Source organism: Lissotriton helveticus, chromosome 2_1 (genome assembly GCF_964261635.1).
Source record: "Lissotriton helveticus chromosome 2_1, aLisHel1.1, whole genome shotgun sequence".
Classification (NCBI taxonomy): domain Eukaryota; kingdom Metazoa; phylum Chordata; class Amphibia; order Caudata; family Salamandridae; genus Lissotriton; species Lissotriton helveticus.
This window is the reverse complement of record NC_136059.1, coordinates 1297875150-1297881083: the sequence shown is the minus strand read 5'-3', so window position 1 is coordinate 1297881083 and position 5934 is coordinate 1297875150. Positions and strand designations below refer to the sequence as shown.

The 5934-nt window shown below is 44.3% G+C and overlaps 1 non-coding gene and 1 pseudogene across 1 annotated transcript; both read left to right on the top strand.

Moving 5' to 3' along the window:
• Positions 1-4595: 4595 nt before the first annotated feature.
• On the top strand, positions 4596-4671 carry LOC144820586 (small nucleolar RNA snR60/Z15/Z230/Z193/J17; annotated as a pseudogene).
• A 982-nt stretch (positions 4672-5653) lies between these two features.
• LOC144820583 (small nucleolar RNA SNORD47) lies at positions 5654-5726 on the top strand. The gene has a single exon (XR_013607866.1). It is a non-coding gene; the product is annotated as a small nucleolar RNA SNORD47 (small nucleolar RNA).
• Positions 5727-5934: the final 208 nt, after the last annotated feature.

Below are 5934 nucleotides of genomic sequence, written 5' to 3'. Positions count from 1 at the left end.
AGAGAGTTCATTGATTGGATTTTACGACCAAGTTTATGTGTGCGATGCCCACGTTGTCTCAGGTCATTCACGTGAGAGCATTGAGCCAGATGTTCACCTCCATGGAGAGGTCCTGTTTGGGAGTGGCAAAACTCTAGTTTTGGGTATTGCTGAACATAAATAGATTGATGGATAAAGAAGCATAATCGTAGGTTTGGAGTGTTTTGGCTGACTATTAGTTAATTATCTGGTGTGAAGATAGATATATAAGGTGATGGTGTAATCCTTTGTATTTAGGGCAATGGAATTTGAAAAGCGAGTTTCTATGGTGTAGCGCACATAAGGTCCAATATTTAACCTTTGGCGTGAGTCTGAAAAGCATTATATTTTCAGATTGTGACTGTGGTCAGAATTTCAAATAATTCTTCTTTCCTGTTGTTAGAAGTAGAATCTGAGCCTCTGATTATTACCGAAGACATGTAAATGAAGTTACATCTGGCTATTTAGGCTGGAGGAGTTGTGCGTTGAAAAGAGTAGGAGTTAAAAAGTCTTAATTCAAGGCTCATGCTGGAGAATGTATGTTGATCAGTAGATAAGTGTTAAGCCGCCCCTTGTTTCTTGAAAGCAGTTGACATGTTGAGGGCTGCACATAGATGATCAAGGACATTGCAAATGTGGACGATGGGTAGGGAGATACAGGTCTCTTTAAGGAAGAGTTCATAACAGTGAATACACATGATATGTTACTGTAATGTGTGTGATGTCAGCTACGTGTAATATTTTATTGTGCACATTGGGTAGCCTAAGTTGCAGAGTAGTCTCTGAGATTGTTAGGGCTGGATTGCATTGGGACCATTGCGAGTGTGTTGCTTGTAAGTGTGTGAGGTGGTGGTAAAAGTGTAGGTAGAGATACATTGTGACTGTTGACATGTATTGCATGGTGAGATGTGAGCGGTAAAGGTCTGGATATTGCATTTTTCTTTTAATGGTTTACTCACACTTTCACACTGAGTGTATATATTTCAAGCCTCGCAGCTTAAACAAACTAGGTTGATGAACATATTCCTCTAACATTATTAATAAATGAACGGGAAATGTATGCTGTTAATATCTAACGATTGATGTAAGTAAATTTTATTGTGTATAGTTAATTAAAACCTTTACAATATTGTTCGTATAAAAGAAACGACTTGTACTTTAAAATTACAATGAACAAACTAAAGATACATTAAAATAAATAAACTTTCTAAAATGTCTGTGTACATAGTGATTTTTCAGTTATATTTGCACTTCGCACAGTCGGATTCGGACCTTTGCCGTCCTTTGCCTCAGTGTTCGTGATTAGCTGAAGTCCCTTTTGGAAAAATCTACGGGCCCTACAAGCTGTCTGCAATTTGTAACTGTTCAAGGACAGCATGACGGCCGGGCGGCATGATCTAATTTGAGAAAGTCGAAAAACATGAAGTAGGTAATAACGTCTCAAATTTGTTAAAGATGGACAAATACACAATATGTGCAACAAGGATTCTTCTATTTCCCCACATAGTCTACAAGAGGATTTAGGCCATGTTTGCTTCTATGCGGGTGTGTGATTTTTTAGTATGGTGGTTCCCAGCCGTAATTTTAAAAGTATTTTTTGAGCAGCTGGGGATATGTGGTTGACTAAATATGGTTGTGGCTCCGGCTTCCCATATGTGGCCAACACAGTCCATCCATGTTTTTTGTTTGCTATGGCGGCTTTATCTGCTGTCCATGATATTTGCTTTGCTGCTGCGTTGGTCTCTTTTTTGAACGCCACAAATGATTGATTTGTGTTCCATGCCTTTTCCATATTAAGGCTTGAGACAGCGTTCTCCCATACCATTTTCCATGAGTTTTTTCTCTTTTTCTGGTTGTTTATCTCTGTCCAACAATGCCCCATGAGGGTGTCCTCTTAAGCAGCTCTTAATTTCCAGCATGTTTTTAATATGGCTGCTTGTCTGATTTGATGTTGGTTTAGCAGACCGAATTCCAAGCGGATCTGGGATTGAGATATAAACCTCGGAATATGAAAGATGTGTTTGAACAACTCCGATTGTTGTGTGTTCAAAAAGTTAGCATCTTTTCCCTTGTACAACTCCGATCCATACGTTAAAGATGGGAGAAATTTTGCGGATATTATCTTCAACAAATGCGAATTGGATGGGCAATTCATTTTTCTTTTTAACAAATTTAAGGCAAAGCGTAGTTTGATAGCCTGTGCCTTTCTGTAAGACTGATGATCTTTCAGCGACCACCTAGCATCGACTACAACTCCCAAGTATTTATACATGGAGGTCTGCTCTAGTGTGTTGCCTGCAATTTGCCATTTGAAGGATTTCATCCCTGGCCGAGCGGAAAAGCAGACTATCTTCTTTTTTATAATTCATTTGGAGCCCTTGTGCACAGATGTAATCGTTCAGCTTTGTGATGGAACATTGAAGGCCCAACGGAGTCTGACTACAGAGTACAATATCATCTGCGTACTGTATGCTCCTGATTTTGTGGTTGGCTAGCTTTGGTGGATCACTTTCTGTTTCCGCAATGCACTTGTCCAGGTCCGCTGTGAAAATATTAAAGAGCGTTGGTGCCAATACACATCCCTGTTTGAGGCCAACATGGATGAAGATTTTACCTGTCGTTCTATCGCTAGTGTTATTCTAACCCAGGTATTCGAGTATAGGTTTATGATGGCCAACAGCAGCTTTGTTGTTATTCCCCAGTTGGCCATCTTTCGCCATAGTGCCTCCCTCGAAACTGTGTCGAACGCTGCTTTGAGGTCTACAAAGCACGTGTACAGTTTCGCTGAGTTTTCCCTACTTTTTTCAACCATGAGATTTAGCGCCAGCAGGTTGCATGATGTACTGGTTCCTGGCCTGAATCCTGTCTGCGTAATCGGCAGAATCTTTTTCACACTCACCCAATCTTCCAGATCCCTCAGAAGATTCAAGGCAACGATTGATGTATACATGCTGCATTTTACAAGCACTTGAGTTTTAGAGTCTTGGACAATTTATTTTGATGTCAAAGGTTTAATTGTAGCAAACACAACAAAATGCTGGACGGAGTGCTGAATGTTTTCAATCACTCGCCCTCAGTCAAAAGATCTGGGTATAATATATCAATATTTTGCTCACCATGCCACCCAAGTTTGTACCCAGCCGTATGCAAATCAGTCTTGACCCTGTTCCTCATGGGAACAGTCCAGCCCAAACTGCCAGGTCACATCTTCCCTGGACTTGAAACAAGGTTTAATTGTGTCATCTAGCGAGAGTTCATTGTATGGCTTTTTCTGGTACAGAGAAAGGAAGAGCACATGCTTGATATTAATGTCGTTTTTAGGTCTCGCCCTGCGATTGCAGGCCAAAGGCCTGCAGTCGCAGAGCGAGTCTTTTGTAATCGTTTCACGCGTTTTACTTTCAAGGACTAGGCAGAGCGGACAAGAGGCTGTTACGCGCACGCAGCCGGCCGCAATGGGATCAGGTCGCGCGCTCACCCTCTCCTGTCTCTTCTTTCTCTCCTTGGACGCCTCATGCATACACACACACAGCCCCTGCTTTTCGCACAAGCACACACACAGACACACACACGGGCACACGAGCGCACATACACACACACACACATGCACACATACAGACACCAACTCCCCCCCCCCCGCCGCCTCCACCCCCCCAAGGGTGAGATGTCCCCCCCCTCTTTCCTCGCACTCACCTGAGAGGTCGGCGCGGGCCCCACCGAGCAGCAGGAGGCAGGCGGCGAGCAGCAGCGGCGGCTCCATGGCGCTTGGTCCGTCCGTCTGTCTGACTGCCGGCGCGTGCCCCCTTTCGGCCTCCTATACAGATGCGTGAGAGAACAAGGCCCAGTGCGCCCCTCTTACGCACTGAGCGAGCGCGCGCGTGCCCGCCCGCCACAGAAAGAGAGCACGGACAAGGACCCGGGTCTAATATCAGCTGCGCACGACCCGAGCCCGAGGACAGGGGGCAGACCAGGGCCATGGAAGTAGAAGGACAAGGGCCGCGAGCCCGCCTGCGCTCGTGTATCGCTTTGTGTGAGCACAGAGGCAGTCTACGCTGCCAGGTAACAGTGAGTATTCCCAATATTCGGCATTGCTTTGGGGGTGACCAGACACTCGTTTGTTTTTTAGATTCGAGCTTCAGAATGTACCTAAAACGGTAAATATCGACTGTTATCTACATTGGGCATCGTGGTAATTTTAATGTGGTGTAAATGGCTTAGCCAGCCTCTAGGATGAGGGTGGGTGGGGATAGACCTCATAGTTCAACTAAAGATTAGTTTGTAGACATGTTAAGGTGGCTGGGGAGCTTGAGCGTGCTGCTGTGATGACTGTGTATTTGCTACTCTTGAACAAGAGAGTAATGATGAGAGCTAACCACACTTGATACTCTGAGCACGCTGACATCTTGCAGTGGCTTTATTTTAAAATAATGCTTCTACCTGATGGCTTTTTTTCCCCCCCATGACTTTCACTTGTAGAGTCAATCTGCCTTCCGGTAGAATCCCTTATCAAGTATACTCTGCAGGAAAAGGTGAGTTCAGAAGTATTTCAGCTCAGACATTCTCCCCGCAGCACTCAGCCCAGGGTGTGCATGATGAGCACATAGTTCAGCTGATTCTCTATGAAGAACAGTCTTTCGCTCCTAGCTGATGCATCCTTAACTGAAAAGTGCTGCCCCTAATAGCCCAGGGTTGACACTTGTTCAACTCACACCTTAACTGAGCTTGGTGTCACTAAACCGAGTATCCTGCCAGTCTCAAAGCTATCAATTAGTGTAGTCCTGAAGCACGCTTCCTATTTGGTGCTCCTGCTATAATAGCATTAACTGAATCAACCATCGTTAGTTGTAAACATCAGTCTTTAACATCTCTTCATGCTATCTGCCTCTGACTAGTTTCTGCTGTCATGTCTCTTTTCAGACTGCATCGTTTGCGACTGGAGAACAGATGAGCCAGGTTAGTAATTGTGCGCTCAGGATGGGTTTGCATCATTTACTTGTGTATGTAAAGCCGGGTGCCAACATGGGCCAGTCATTTTCATGGTTTGGATCGTTAATAATGATTTTAGCTATTTCTTGTAGCCAGGGCCACTGGATGTATGCGATTCTGCGGCCGTGGCGTTTTTCACATAATTATAGATTCGCCACGTGGTCCATCTGCTTGTATAATCTGTGTATTTTAACATTGTTTTTTAGTAAACTGTTCAAAGGTTACTAAATGCAGCAGCATGGTGCTGCTACATAAGAGCATATGTTCACTGGTCACCTTTCTGTTGCTTATTTCTATATTTCGGTAGTAATGAGGTCCCCCCAAATCTCTAAGTACTAAATGAGGTTAATAATGTGCCGCATGATTTGCCCTTCTGCCGCATAATTCCTATGGCCCTGAATATAGCTAGTAGAGTGACTTGAAGCTTTGCTTTTTCTGCCTCCTACCTATCGGGTAGGGCAGTACTAATGTCATGGCTTGTTGGCTAGTAGCATTTGGCAATTTGGTATGGCATTTCCACCTGTGGTCTTCCTCTGCTCATTGTGTGGCTGCTCTGAGCTTAGAGGATTGATCTATTCAACACCATTATGCAAAGCCTCGTGGCACCCCCTTCCCCTGAATGTTGTAGCAGTCATGTGGGTAGTTCACAAGCAACCAGTGATGAAACCGATTCTGCCATATGAGTATTGCTGATTATACTCCTACCGTTCCATTTGTCTGAGGTTGCTTGACTCTAGGGTAGCCGGTGGCTTGTATATACATCAGTCAACTCCACACTAGCCTCTATGTGGACCTTTACTACAAGGTTTCTCTATCCACCTGAATGTGTTAAGGAGTGTAATGTGGCAAAAGCTGAAACTTTTGTGCCTGGAACGTCCCCTCTCTAAGACTAGACCATCTGATTTCTAAAGCTTGCCTGTGCAGGCCCTTCAG